At 32.4% G+C, this 16,485-nt stretch overlaps 1 non-coding gene and 1 pseudogene across 1 annotated transcript; both read right to left on the bottom strand.

Annotated features, from left to right (window-relative positions):
- Positions 1-13,667: 13,667 nt before the first annotated feature.
- LOC128859423 (U11 spliceosomal RNA) lies at positions 13,668-13,896 on the bottom strand. The gene has a single exon (XR_008454161.1). It is a non-coding gene; the product is annotated as a U11 spliceosomal RNA (small nuclear RNA).
- Positions 13,897-14,752: 856 nt separating this feature from the next.
- On the bottom strand, positions 14,753-14,919 carry LOC128859402 (U2 spliceosomal RNA; annotated as a pseudogene).
- Positions 14,920-16,485: the final 1,566 nt, after the last annotated feature.

Genomic DNA, 16,485 nt, shown 5'->3' with positions numbered 1-16,485 from the left:
CACGCAAAAACTACTTAACCGATTATTATGAAACTTTGTACACATGTTTTTGGAGGCGTTAGAAGTAATATAGGATACTCTATATATATAAAAATTCAGCCATTTTTCGCGTTGTGATGAACTTTACGGAGAATGGCTTAACCGATTTTAACCAAACTTTGCCACATTGAAGAGACACATGTGGAGAAGGGTTTTGTTTTGAAATTTTAAGAATCGTATACCAGGGTCTCGAGAGATAGGCCAAAACGTGGACCCGGGTAACCCTAGAATGTGTTTGTACAATATGGGTATCAAATGGAAGCTGTTGATGATTTCTATAGTATAGAGTAGTTTTCATACCGTTTCGTGACTAGGGTCTCGAGATATAGGTCAAAACGTGGACCCGGGTAACCTTTGGTTGTGTATGTACAATATGGGTATCAAATGAAAGCTGTTGATAAGTGCTTTAATACGGGGTAATTTTCGTACCTTTTGATGACTAGGGTCTCGAAATATATGCCAAAACGTGGACCCGCCGTGGGTTACCGTACACTTTTCCCAATCCATTTTTCCCAAAAGTTATTTTTCCCAAAACTTTTGTTCCCAATAAAATAACTCCCAAACCAATTTTCCCTAAACCATTTTCCCAATTCAATTAAAATGCTATTTTCCCCAAGCTTGTTTTTGGGTTCCTCCACGGTTCTTGCCTGTTTTATGGAACACGTACGAAGCTACGCTTAACAATCAACACCGTATTAACAATATAAGCGAGGGGTGGCATAACAGATTTCAACTTATGGTTGGAAAAAACCATCCATCATTGTACTATCTTCTTCAAGAGTTTTTGAAAGAGCAGTGTGACACAGAAACTATTTTAAGACAATTAGGCCTGGGACAAAAAGTAAAAGCAGCTCCAAAAAAGAAATGGTTACAATCAAAGATGAGAATGAGAAGTATAGTGGCTCAATATGAAGATTACAAAGGGTGCGAAATTTCTGAGTATCTTCGACTCCTTGGACACAATATCAGCCTCTAAAGAATTTTTACATATTTTATAATTTTTATATCATTAATAAATAATTTTTTGCTCTTTGGAAAAAATGTATTTGGGAAAAAAGTCTTGGGAAAACAGTTTGGATGAAAAAATTTGGGAACATTTGCCTTTGGGAAAAGTAAGCATTGGGAAAAAAGTTTTGGGAAGAATGGATTGGGAAAACTGGTCGGCAACGCCCGCCGTGTCTTTGCACCGAATTAAACCAAACTTACACACATTGTTAAGTAAGTATTGAAAATGGGTTTCGTAAAGTTTGGTTGTAATTCGGAACACCGGCAACGCGTACAGCGTTCTTTTGAACCAGCCACAATGTCGTTTACTTTTTTAACGCTTGGGGCGGAACTGAACTGTCAAATTGACAGTGTAATTACAATGTGTCAATATTTCTTTCTGATTTGGACGCCATAAGGAGAAGACCTAAGTGCAAAGTGTAAACATTTTTTGTGAATTTTTTTGGAGTGGTGAATAATTTCTTACGAAATTTGAGAATTTAATGTGAAATCCGAATGTTCAAATGAAATTATGTTTTGTGGATTTAGTTTTTCGGTTCATATGCGATAAGCTACGATACACCATGAGTGAAAAAAATGGTAAAAAAAAATTGTTAAAGGATGAAAAAGAAGAGCACGAAAAATGCGTAACTTTGATGAAAAAATTAATAGTCTTATCATGCAAATTGTCAACAATTTTCAGAAGAAAAGAGATGATTTAAGAAAATCACAACAAAATAAAATAATCTTGACCATGTGGACTTGGGCTTTGAAACACATATGCATCGAAAATATAATACACAAAATTGAAAAAAAAGACATGTTTTAAAATCTCAGAATACCATAATTACAATCATGTTTATTACAGTACAAATTCCAAGTCAATCACGTAATCATATTGGTCATTCGACAAATAATAATAGGCGCATGAGAAATGCCCGGAATAACGCGACATCAGAAGAACGTCAAGAACAAAATGAAGTAGTCAAACGATTGATGAATAATGTTATCCAAGCAACTATTTTAATTGGCAAATTCAAGAATGAAGACGTTCTAATACCAAGAATTCCAATGATTCCACCTGAATTGCCATTTGAATTCAAGCGTTTGCAACTGCCCATTCGTTTAGCATTTGTAATAACTATCAATAAATCACAAGGGCAAACTTTAGAAATATGCGGGATGAATTTAGAAAAACCAGTATTCACCCATGGTCAACTATACGTTGGCTGTTCACGTGTTGGGAAGCCAACAACATTATATATTTACTCAAAAACAAATAGAAAAACAAAAAATATTGTTTATGCCAAAGCGCTTGAATAAAGAATAAAGAAATAAATAATATGAAAACCATATCTTTTCTCTTCTAAACCATATCTATTCTATTTTAGTGTGCCCAGCGAAGCGGGCCGGGTTAAAATATTTTGCCCTAATTTTGTTATCCGAAGCCTTGTTCCATTACATAGCAGAGGAGCATTTAGATTTCGCATAAGTATCACTGGTACATTTAATTTTAATTGAATTTTATGTGACGGTACCCCCGACAGTTCAAGTGAGTTGAAAAATTCCATAGGATATGAAGTACTTAGTTCCGTATCCATAATTGTATCCATTGACAAATATTCCTTCATTTCTCCTTGCACCTCTTTTAAAATGTCAGTGGTGACCCTAGAAACTACTTCATTTTTTGGCGTTAATATTGCTCTTGCGCACAACCACTGATCACAACTCAAATTTTGTTGCAATTCCGGAAAAACATGAGCGATGAGATCCACATAATTTTCTACTAAATTGCAAAATTCTCTTGATAGGGATATATAACCTTCTTTTTCAACGTCTAAACAACCATCACCAATTTTCAACATCATTCCTGCATAAAGTCCCAAGTCCACGTCATTATGAAGATGAACTCTCATATTCGTTTTCAGGCTGAGTTTTTCAACTTTCAACCATAAGCATGATGATTTAATACATGCTTGAATTTCATCTGCTGGTGTCCCTCTCTGAATGACTGGGAGGGTTTGTCGGAAATCACCAGCCAATAAAACTACCATTCCTCCCATTATATCTGAACTATCTGGCAAGTCCTGGAGAGTCCGGTTTAAAGCTTCTATAGCCTTCTTGTGAGATATTGTACTTTCATCCCACACTAAAAGCTAACATTCTCGCAGCATCCTACCTCGCGAACTATTTTTACTGAAATTACAGATGCGTGAATCTTCCTGTGCCAGATTTAATGGTAATTTTAAAACAGAATGTGCTGTACGGCCACCGTTTAATAGCGTCGCGGCAATACCCGAAGAAGCTACAGCAACTGCTATTTGTTTGTCTTTTCTGACGGACATTAATAATAGGTTAAGCAAGAACGTCTTTCCGGTTCCTCCTGGTGCGTCGAGAAAGAAGAGTCCATCATTGCCGGAGTCTATTTTACGTAAAACTTGGTGGAAAACATGATTTTGTTATGGAATTAATTGAGGGACTAATTCTGTTACTTGATGTTGCAGTGCTATAAAATCATAATCTAGCTCTCGAGCAATTTCATTATTAAAGTCATCTGTATTGTTTCGTCGAGGGCTTTGCATTCCAAAATCATTTAATTTTTTTCCAACCATTGTAAAGAGGGCAAGCTAAATAAAACTGTTTAATAAAAAAACAATAAATATAGAAAAATTTCAAACAGCTGAAATTTTGAGATTTTTTGACAAACAATTTTTTTATCATTAGGGCAATTAAAATTTTTTTTAATAAGAAGTATCCTATGTTACTTCTAACACCTCCAAAAACATGTGTACAAAGTTTCATAATAATCGGTTAAGTAGTTTTGGGGTGAAAGCGTAACAAACAAACTTACATTCACATTTATAATATTAGTAGGGATATCAATAAAAGGAGTTAAAAACGTGTGTGTATGTTAATGTAGTTTGAATATTTATTAAAATAAATGTGATAAGTGCACTTATTGTATCAAAATTTGGTGAAGGTAAAAGACAAATTTTATCAACAAATAATAGGGAATAGCGATTTTTTACAATCAGGATTTATAAGGGTGTATGGATGATTAAATTGAGACTATTCAATCTTTTTCAAGTGGGAAGAATGGAGGTTGATAGTTTTAAGGATGTCATTCGAGGAGAATGTGTCGAAAGTGATGGAGGGTTTGGAATATGTATTTTTGGCTGCTGCATCAGCTTTTACATTTCGAGGGATACCTATGTGGCTAGGTATCCATAGAATCTTTATTTTGTTAGGATATTTTATTAATTTATCACTGATTCGACAAACTAATTGATTATCATTAAAGATATTTTTTATCGCTAGACAGACTGACAAGCTGTCTGTACAAATTAAGAAACAGAAAAAATTTAGCTATTCGGAGTCAGCAAACCATTGGATATTAAGCTTCCGTCAGAAATTTAACTTAGATGCATTTCGCACTTTCAAAAAAACAAAAAAAAGTATATCCGCACCCTTCAAGCAATGCGCGGCAACTAAGAAAACTTCGAAATAGCATACAATTTATATATGTAGGTATGTACGCGTATATGTGTAAGTGTGGATGTGTGGAAATTATTGAAAATTTAAAATTTCAAAGCCTACTAGAGCCAGTTTTATTTATTTGCTCAAATCTAACCGTGAGTTTGTACAGAAAGAAATCAAAGGAACGGAATAAATTTGAAATGAAAAATTTCAAACTCAAAGGTTACTTGGTTATTTAGATTATTTAAAAGTATTGAAATGCATTTTTAAGGATGTTCGAGCTGATATGAGTTCAAAATTTTTCAATTTTTTATCCTATTAAATTTTGTATTATTTTTTTTCATTTATTAGAAAAAATTACAAACTTTTCCCATGGAAATAATTTTTTTAAATTTTTTATTTATTTATTCTTTTACTTTGAAAATAATTTTAAATTAAATTTAACTTAATTTTAAATTACCGGTTCTTTTGGATGAAATACACCTCCAAACCATCACATGCCCACCGCCGTTTTTTATCATCGGTTTCAGATGCTGCTGTTTCAGCACTTTATTGAGCTTCCGTCAAACCGTGACTTTCCCGTCACTACCGAATAAATTAAATTTGCTCTCATCCAAGAAAATGCAGAATTCACCCGATCTTAACCCTATAGAAAACTTGCGGGAAGAGTTAGAGCGAGGTGTGCGACAGACGCCAGTTTTTTCTAACTAAACTGTGAACTAAAAGAGAGGTTTAAGGAAGAATAGCCGAAAATTAGGGCAGTTTATACGCAAAGAATAATTCAAAACATGCCAAAAAATATATCCGAAATGTATATTAGAAATGGAGTTAGTACTAAATATTAATTTAGTTAATTTCAAACATTTTCGTGTAATTAATTTGAATTGTTCACTTTTTGTGTTTTCTTGTCCTATTTTTTAGGGCAATTAAATTTTTTACTCATCCCCAATATATTGAATTGAAATAAGTATGTAAAACCCTATCAACTTGAAAAATTATTTTTTTCAGATTTTAGAATAATTCAAATTTTGGAGCATATAATAAAAAACCGAATATTAAATTTACTCAGAAGATATTAGAAAATAAAAGTTTTCTGCAGAAAGATTTAAAAAGAATTCTTAAGGGGTCATATACAGTTAGAAGGCCGAAAATAAGCACATTTTCCAATATTTTTTCTGAGAAAACTTTTAAATTTATTGATCTAAAAATTTTTACACATATTATGTTATCTTTTAACTATATTTTAAGACTTAGTATTAGTAAAACTATTTATTTGGAAAGGAGCTACAGTTGATCCCCGGGAGCTCCTCTCAAAAAGGCGTTTCCTTTGCTCACTATATCTCTGAACTGGATTCTCTGAAATTAAAAAAAAACAAACAGATCTCGCTAAATGGCGGTTTCTAAAAAAAATCGATTTTTGACGAAAATTTCGGCCTTAAGTTGTTTGAAAAAAAAAAATATTTATCGGATTTATGAGAAAAAATATTCTTCTAAAAAATATATTTAAGAAGCCCGTGTTAAAATTTTAGACTAATCGGCTTAACCGTTTTGGAGTAATGTTGGTCACCGGTTTTGAAAACACCATTGTGAGGAAAACGCGTTTAAAGTATGAAAAGTACTTTCAAGCACTCTGAAACGCATTGCCAAATTTGCGTGTAACTTCGAAAATATTCACCGAAACGATATTAAATTTTCTGTGTGTATCCTCAAATATACATATGAACATTTAGAAAAAAAAAATTTTTTTTAAATCGATTTTTTGAATATTCTAATTCTATAAAACAAAAACAAAAAACAATGGAGAAGCGAATTTTTTGCACAGTTTTCTAAAAATAAAAACTTTTTTTATTTTTCTATTACCTTATTTTCCTAGAAAAATCTAAAAATGTTAGAGATATTAAAATAAAAGTTAAGTAAAAAGAAATAATTTTATATTTCGTCCTTTTATTTTTGGTGTCATATCCAATTAGCTGATTGGTAAACTCAAACCAAAAAAAATAGGGGAATGTTGAAGGCGTTCCGTTCTAACATTCTTCTATAAAATCCTTACGAAAAAATTTATTTAAAGGATTTGAAGGCAAAAATAGTTCTGAGATTTTCAAATTGATCCCAAAAATTTCCACATATACGTTGAAGGTAATGATACTCGCCACAAAAATTTCTTCCAAATAAGAAAAAACAAAAAACATGTTTAATAAAAATAGGGAAAATACCCATCACCTACCCCGTATGTTTTAAAAAAAGGGGTATAAGGGGGGGTAGAGGGGGTATTCTACTTTCTAAAAGTGAAAACCTCACTTGTCGGCGGCTTATAGTTTTTAAGTTATTTGATTTCAAAATTTGTAAAATTGACCAAGAATCCTCCTATTTTGGTTATTACAACAAGCCGAAGTGCTGCCAGACATCGTATAAATAAACAATTTTAGAAGATAATAAATGAATACATATATATATATTAATGAATGAATATACATATATATGTATATTAATGCTTGATTTTCAGTAAGGTATGTTTGATTGTATGCATTTTGAGTTTACAGATTTGTATTTGGTGGGTGTATTTAGATTTGTATTTAAACAAAAAAAAAGTGATTTATTAATATTTCATACATATATATGTTGTATTGGAAAAAATATCATATATTAATATTTGATATATATATATATTTATACATATATTTTATTTGAAATAAAAATACGTCATAAATATTTAATATAAAAAAATAGCGCCGCAAGCGAAAATTTGGAATAAAAAATCGCGCGATTTTGAATTCCAAATTTTCGCTATATTATGAATATATGATATATATATATATTTAAATCGCGTGATTTTTAATTCAAAATTTTCACTATATTATGAATATATTTTATATATATATACATATGTATATATTTTATTAAAAAAAAAATAGCGCCGCAGACTAAAATTTGGAATAAAAAATCGCGCGATTTTTAATTCCAAATTTTCACTATATTATGATAGTGCAACACCGTCTCCGCTGCACATAGGAGTTTTACGTGAAGCTGAACTGTATTTCGAAAATCATATCGATATTGTATTTATATATATTTATGAACTCAATATATACATCTTAGAGGTTGTAGACCCCCATTCCCTCATTATTCTAACAAAAAAGAGGGTGTGGAAATTATGTTCCTATGTTGCTTCGTTTTCAATCGCATTCTATTTTTTTTTTTTTGCTTCTGGCAGCACTCCATTCAGCCATGCTTTATTATATTATATTAAAAAAAAATATTCATTAAAAAAATAATAATAACATTTGACATTGATAATAATTTCAAAATATTATATTAAAAAAAATTATAATAATAAAAAAATTATATTAAAAAAAGTATTATATTAAAAAAAGTATTATATTAAAAAACATATATTAAAAAAAATTATATTAAAAAAAGGTCCGCTGCTTCTTTATATGGAACTCAATTTGACTATGAATTGCAATCAATTGTACATTTTCTCGCCTCTCCTGAACATTTGGAATTTTTCGAGTTGTGAGTCTTTTGTATCACAAATGCGCGATATTTATTATTAATTAATGCACGTATGTGCACTGTGAACCCAGCTGAAGTTTTCGCCGTAGATATGAACAACGTCAAAATTACATGTTTTGTTTGTATTCGTATGTTTACATTTGTGATTGAGCGTTAACAGTTTTAAATTTGAATTAAAATTTCAACTAAATATTGTATAAATAATATAAATCAAAATGAAAAAATGTAAATTCTATTCAAAACAAGTTAAGAAGGGTAAATGACCTTTTATGCAGTTCAGATAAAATCATGTCGAATGGAACTACGATGGAAAGACTAGATATTGGCAAACCATTTTGCCCAGGTGAATACTGCCCATACGGGCAAAACCGTAAGATTATTGGCAAAAGTCATGCCAAGACCTGCACACCTTTGCACAAGTAAGACGAATTATATGCCACCGATTCCAGTGGAAGGACATATTGCTGATTTTGGACAATTAGCGTAAATAACGAGCTTTTAATTTGCAAGAAGTGTCACCTGATTTCGGTATTGTGACGAAAACACCGTAAGTGAAAATGTTGAAAAAAGAAAAAATTATAAACAGAAGAAATACTTAACGTTGAACAAAATTTTAATACGCCAGATAAGAATGTATGTATAAAATATTGATTTGATTCACGATGGAGAGAATAATGAGATGGCGTCTATCGTGGTTCCGTTACTTTGCTCTCACCGAATTTGACAATGAGTGACGTGATTTTAGCACCAATGTGGCCAGATTAATATTTTCGTAACTTGATTTAGAATTTTTTTGTTAATTAGTTTCGAGTTTTAGTTATTTCTTCATGAAATTTTTGTAATATCTTCTAATTAAAATGTAATGTTTATAATTTTGTAAAATATACATTTTTTAAAAATTAGTTCAATAATTCACTTAGTTTTATTTAACTTTACTTTTTTTTTTAAGATCTGGTCACATTGCCCATGATTGCGGTTATTGTTGATGTTTATGAATATTCGTTTCTTTTTTGAAATGTGCGTTAATTTACCAAACGGTTTAGTAATATTTACGCAAAAATAAGATAATTCGTGAAAGTGTATAAGTGAAAAATAAGGAAAAATGAAATGTGCAGTGAAAAATTATGATAGTAAGAACCTCAATAAAGCGTGTTATATAAGCTTTTTTTATATTTCCAAAGGATGAGGCGCTCTGCAAACAGTGGATGCATTTCTGCCGGCGAGGAAATGCCTTCAATCCCAAAACGAGTTTTATATGTATGAAGCATTTTACTAGTGATAGCATTGAAAACCAACTAAATTTCGAAATGGGTAATGTATATAATGTGTAGTTTTTAAAACAATTGAGTTCAATATGGTTTTTTCAAACGCCTTAGGATTTGCTAAAAATCGCCTTTTGAAGCGTGGTGCTGTGCCCACTATTTACACAGAGGATGTGGGTCCCCAATATGCCGAAAACGTTAAAGGTGAAGAAAATAATAAAATCGTTAGCGAGTTACTTCAGCAGAGTGCATCTGTCGCAGCCAACGAAGGTATCAATTTAAATTTACAAACGAGTTTCGAAATATGTTTCTGGCTATATTTTTATAGACAATGCGAATAAGGAAAATAGCCTTATGGAAACAAATTTATCCAAAATGCCCGTGGCTAACACCTAGCAAATTTTTCTACTACGACAGCAGTTTGCGGGAAGTTGAGGAGCTGGAATCAGATTTGTAAGTTTTTAAAAGCAGTAGGGCGGTATAAACATATTGATATATTCCTAAGTTTTAATTTTTAATTTTGTTACATGTAGGGATGCATGAAAGCGCGAAAACAAATCCCTTCTGATGGAAAGCAAAAAGAAAGACTTCAAACTGGCAGCACTTCAGCAAAACTACAACAAGCAAAACAAAAAGCACATCTACGAGATGGAGCAGCTGCAAAAGCGCTTGGAGGAATGCGAAAATGTGTCTAAAAACATGGAGAAAAAGTTAGAGACCATTTTCACGAAGGGCCATGTAGCAAATCTAAAATTTAGTATCAAAAAACCTATCTGGACTCAAGAAGATATCGCCAATTCCATTACATTATATGCCGCAAGTCCAAAAGCATATAGATTATTGTACAAAAAAGGTTTTTCGCTACCTGGAGTTCGAACGCTTCAGAAATGGGCACAAAAAATTGATATATCCAGAGGTTTGATTAAACCTGTTTTTAAGTTATTAAAAGACTCTACGGAAATGGATATTGTGCAAAAGGTACGTGTTTTGAGTTTCGACGAAATGAAGGTCAGACAAACCTATTTGTTATGACTCTTCTACGGACGCTTCACTAGAACCTGCCCATTTTGTGCAAGTAGCGATGCTTAGAGGTGAACACATATTGCAATAAACATTTAATAAGATATATGGAAATTATTATAATACATATATTAATTGTCTTTTTAGGACTTACGTGTAAATGGAAGCAGCCGGTTTTCTACGACTTCAACTGTAAAATGACGAAGAACGTGCTTTTTAATATTTTGCAAAAATGTAAAGACTGCGGGTACAACGTTGCAGCGATTGTGGGCGATCTTGGTGGCAAAAACAGGTCCCTCCTTAACGAGCTCGGAATAAATGAGTACAAGCCGTGGTAAGTTTAATGAAATATACACCGTGCGTAGTTTATTTCACATTTTGTAACATATGACGCTCTTGCAGGTTGGTTTTTGATGAGCAGCAAATCTTCGTATTTGCTGACCTTCCTCATATGCTGAAACTACTCCGTAACCACTTTCTGGACCAAGGGTTCATGCTAAAAGGGAAAGCTGTGAAGAAAGAAATAGTTTTTGATTTATTGTCATGCACCTCCAAGGATTTGACAATAACTCATAAAATTTCAGCAATCCACTTAAACGAATCTGGACCTCAAAGGCAAAAGGTGAAACTGGCAGCAAAATTATAATATTTTCACATACCGTGGCAATGGCAATTACGAGAGCAGCAAGTTTGGGACATTTAAGTGGCCACAATTGGAAAGAGTGCTTTCAATTATTTAAATTGGTAAGCTTTACATACATACACATGTATGTCTACATACTTGTTTTTATATTTAAAATATAACATTTTTAGACTAACGATTGGTTTGATGTGATGAACGTCAGGATACCACGTGCTGACTCCAGAACACGGTGCTTCGCCTACGGTCTAGCAATTAAGGAGCAAGTCCAGACTTTAGATGGCATGACGGAAATGATGAAAAACATGAGGGTGATAGGAAGATATACTTCACTGCCAATTCAAAGGGCTAAATTAATATATTTATGCCAATACCTAAACTGAATAAAATTTACATATGTAGTTACTTCAACCTAAACAAATATTGTGAAATAATAACATACGAATATTTACTTGCAGGTATCATAAAGTCGAACAATGCACTGAAGTTGTTGTACGAAAGCGTTCAAAGCCGTTACAATATTAAGTACGTTTTGACATACCGCTTGAACCAGGATGTGCTGGAAAATTTCTTTGGAATCATTCGAGCTAAAGATGGTTTGCACGATCACCCAGACCAACAAAAGTTCAAGTATCGACTTCGGGGATACTTACTTGGACGAAATTAAATAATGAAATAACAAACGCAGCAAATGTTGAAGAAGATGATACACCAGATCTGGAAATGTTGCAACCATCGCTTACAGGTAATAATTGCTTTTTACACATCACATATTAATTTTTACTTCTACAGGTGTCATACTGAAAAAAATAATTTCCGAGGAATGGCCGATCAATATAAAGCCAACAGAATTCGATGATCTCGAATATGATGGTCTTGAAAACTTAGCTGGCTATATTTGCCGTCGACTCCGAGACGATATTCCCAGCACTTCTCTCAAAGATACCGATGATCCCTCCTATACCTGGGTAAATCACCTAAATGAAGGTGGTTTATCTGTTCCTAGCAGCAGCATGATGGAACATATAAGTAGTCCCGAGTCAGTATTTAGAGCAATGAATGAAGATAGTTTGCTCATAACAAATGATTTTGTTAAAAAACATATTGAGCAAGCTTCTCATATAAATTGCGACATAAAAATTAAAAAACTATTTTTTAGGGCGAGGATGTTTTTTATGAATAGAAAGCTTAATAAAAAACTTATTGAAAACGCCCGCACAAGAAAACGACAATATACTAAAATACTGACCTAGATGTGCTCTTCATCGAAGTGACAAAACGGCTCTTTTCAGGGCCACCAAGTATTAAACAAAGAGACGAAATTTCTCAATATGCATATATATTTTTGATAACAAACAATAATATCTACTACATACATATATCTTTAATCATATCAATAACTGCATAAGCCGATCACTGTTCCATAGATGCAACTCTTAAGCCTACAAAAACGTTTTGTTTGTGATCACAAATACATACATATCTATGTATGTGCACGCATAAGTCTATTTGCTTACATATGTTTATAATATTTAATTAAATTGAAGTTAAATGTTTTAAAATTTCTATAGGAATAGTAACTGACCACCGAGCAACGGACTGAGTACACTACCTCCGCCATCCATCCAGTGGCACCATCCGTTCAAGGCACTTCTCCTAGCGCAACTCCATCAACACTATTAAAATCCACATTCATACATTGTTCAATCGTATCTTATCAGCCAATATGACAATTCTCGCTTTATGTACATACATGTTTAATTTCCAACTTTTTCTTCTTCTTCTCCTTTCAGCAGTCAAATCTATGTACCGCTATTGCAGTGTTGCCTAGCTTTGGATATAAAAACGCATTTAAAGATAAAATACCAAATTTTTATTGAATTACTTGAAAAACTTTGAATGCGTGACAAATTGTCTTTAAAATGTGCGTTTTGTTTTAAATAAATGTGTTATGCTTATGTACAATTTAATTAATGACTTTTTTTTGTTAAGCGAAACTCTTTTGTTAAGGGAACGACTTTTTTGCTATATTTGAAGTGATGTAACTAGATAAGGTACTCTTTTTGTAAAAATGTCAGTATGGTTTCTTTAGTATTTTCTGGTATTTTGTTGCTTATTTTAACTATGAATACACCTCTTGATGCTCTATGTCTCACTAAGGATTGATGACCGGAATAAACGATTACACCTCTATGGTTTTAATTCGCATTCAATAAATTCAAAGGCTTTTTAAAATGTGTAAAAAGGTTTTCAATCTTAAGAAGAGTTGAGAGCGGGGCATTTAATATTTTTGCATAGCCTTAAATGGAGCCAAAAATTAAATTTACACTTTCAAATTATCAAATTTTATAGGAGTAAAAAAATTTTCATTAGCACTAAAATCTTCTCAGAGTGGCCTTTTTTAAACTTCTTTTGTATAATAATACAGTTTTTTTTTAACCTAAAGTTTCGCTAGCCGTAAATTAAAAACAAAAAGAAACAAACACCAAACTTAAAAATTGTCGCATTTTCGGTATAAAAAAGCACTAAATTTATTGTGAAGAGCAAATGGTTGGCAATACTGCACAACTCAGCAAACGTGACGTCACGTACGCTCTGGTGGGCGCAATCTTGTTTCTATCATTCTTGGGGCAAACGTACGTATTAATTATTACATTTACAATGTTTTCAAATCTTATTTATCACCTAGACGAGACTGAACGCTCTCATGCCACGCAATTTTGCCCGAAAGCAAAAGCAATGCACTTTGACAGTTCATGTCTCACATCACAAAAATTATGCACTGGATATGCAAAGCCATACCCCACTGGAGTGCCCAATACGTTCGTATAAAACAGAGGTAAGTGCCAAAAATCACTCACTTCAAAATTTATATGAAGTTGAACGTGAACACTGCAATGCGTCCGCACGCAAGGTTGTCAACCCTGAATGGAATTAACGTGCAAGACGAGCGCCCTTTTTGAGTACGAGCGAATGCCTATGAATCGGAAATACCTCGGCATATGTAAAGTGGATGAGAATTGCTTCGGAGGCATAACGGTAAATAAATAAATCTGAATTTAAAAAATATTAAATTAATTACAATGTTTTATCCATTTTTAACTATTTGTGTGGAGAATTCTTCCTAAATGAACGATAAATTCAATAAAAAATAGTCGGTTTTTTTGACACCATTTCAATATTAGAATTATTGTTTATTATTGTGAAATTTATTTTTTTAACTTTTTTGTCTTGTGAAATTTTAAAATAGAATGAAACATATTTGCCTATCTAATCAAATCATGTAGCAAATTAAATCAACTCTGGATTTTCTGAAGCCGATTAATGCCGACCGAAAAAAATTTTTTTTAAATTCACTTAAGAATTGTACTTTTTGTAATAAAATTGAGCTAATTCTAAGTTTTTCTGAATAGTTAAAAGCACCAGCGATTTTTTATTTATGACTCACCTTTTCAGATATTCGCTTAAATTTAAAATCAAATAATAGTCAAAAAAACAAGGCTTTCCGGCCACGGAAACGTCTTCTAAAATTTTCCAATTCGCTCAAAATTGTTTTTGTTAATGAGAAGCTGAATCACACAAGGAATCCCCTTAATTCTATTAAATAAATAAACTAAAACAGATGACGAGAAGCTATCATCAAAGTAAGCAGAGTTTTGATTTATGAAAAAACATTTCTGCCTTCATCTCGTACTTCCTTGAATCAATATTGTAGAAATGAAAAGAAAAATACTCAAACGGACCGAAGAAAAACAAACTTACAAATTTCTTCCATTTTCGGCTGCTTGTATTCATACAAAAATTTATCTTGTCCCTTTATACTAAAGCTATAATAAAAAGCGTTATCACATTTCTTGTTGTATTTATTTAATAATTTGGGCCAACCCGTGGCAGAGGTTGGCATTTCCAAAAATCAGTTTAACATTTGTTGTCCTCCGATGGAGGATCTACACTTTGATCTTAGCCATAAGGCCGAGAAGCGATAACCACACACGACCAACAAACTACTTTGTCAATACATTTTCTAATAAACCATTTGAGAATTACACGCATACAAAAATTAATGTACGAACTATTTATACCGATTCAGTTAAACTGACTTTCAGTATCTAAACCAAAAATAGAAAAGCCAACAAGCAACGGCGAGCTGTTTGATTTCATGTTCGTGCCTGTGTATGTGCATGTGTGCGTTCATATCGCCACAGTGCACGACTATCTTATCTGCCTTGGCTGAGCACAGCAAGAAAATGTATTCGAGCGTATATGTATATATACGTTAGTGTGTTTGTACGATTGTGCTCTGCGCTCAGCTTTGTGTCGATTTTATTGTGCGCTGCGCAGGTTGGGGTATTCTTGCAGAAAGTAAAGATGATTCACACACTGTTCGACCGACTGGGTACAGTTGTCACAAGTGATGATATAATTTTTATATGAAAAAATCAAGGCGAATCTATTGAAGGTGGTATCAGTAACACAGCTGATTTGTTATTTTTTTCTTCCGCCGTGTACATTCGGATATCAACACAAAATTGAAATTAGGAAATTATTAAAAATTATTTGCTAAGAATTTCCCGCTCCAGAATCTGCGTACCTTTTCATTGGAGGGCACTGATAGTGTAATAGACTTTAAAAACCATAACTTGACTTGTCAGGTCGCACGATTTACATACATCTTTCTGTGTAATTTTACTAAATGTCAATGAAATGTTAAATTATTTTCCCACTTAGAAAATTATCTGAAACATACGTACATATTAATATTCACATTCCGAACGTGGAGAGTTTTTTCTCTGACAAAATAAAACATATCCAAAGTTCATTATAAGCTTCAAACCGTATTTAATGTAAGACAAAGATTGTCAATACAAATTTCACCATATCGCTAGATTAGAGTGAAAAGTTACTAAGTCCACTTTGTCTAAAAAACATCTATTTTAATTCAATAAGCAAAAAAAAATTAAAATCGAACGTTATTTCTAGCCGTTCCTACTCAGTGATATGCCACTAAGGAAGCACTTGCTTACTCCGAGCCGTAATTGCTATGATGCTGATATGTCACTTCGCTAAGCCCAAAATACTCTCAGAAAATCTGATAAGTTATAAAGCGTACAAAAACCTTTCATCAACTTTGGGGAAATCGTTGGAATGGTTTTATCTCAAAATACGCGAAATTTCGTATAAAAGATGTTGTCAAATAAGTGTTTGAAGAGAATGTCTTTGAAAAATTATTCTTTCTTTGGAAAATTTGGAAATCGGAACTTAGCAACTTTTCACCCTAATATACATTGTAAGTGTTAATAAGAGCATAGATTTATTAAAAACACAAAATTTTCAACAATTCAGCAAATATCTACTCATCCTCTGTCAGCACCAGCAAGAATGATATCGGATATCTTTAGAGCTGAAACGTTTTGTTAGTTCAGACGTCATCATCTTCAATTTTCTCTGATAATTTTCATAGCAAGTACTTATAAATCATTCGTATATTGTTTTTACAAAATTCCCTTCTCCGTGCATTCGGTAAGTAAGTTAAGCAACAAAAGAGGCTTT

This window comes from Anastrepha ludens, chromosome 3 (genome assembly GCF_028408465.1).
Source record: "Anastrepha ludens isolate Willacy chromosome 3, idAnaLude1.1, whole genome shotgun sequence".
Taxonomy (NCBI): domain Eukaryota; kingdom Metazoa; phylum Arthropoda; class Insecta; order Diptera; family Tephritidae; genus Anastrepha; species Anastrepha ludens.
This window is presented reverse-complemented; position numbering and strand designations above follow the sequence as displayed.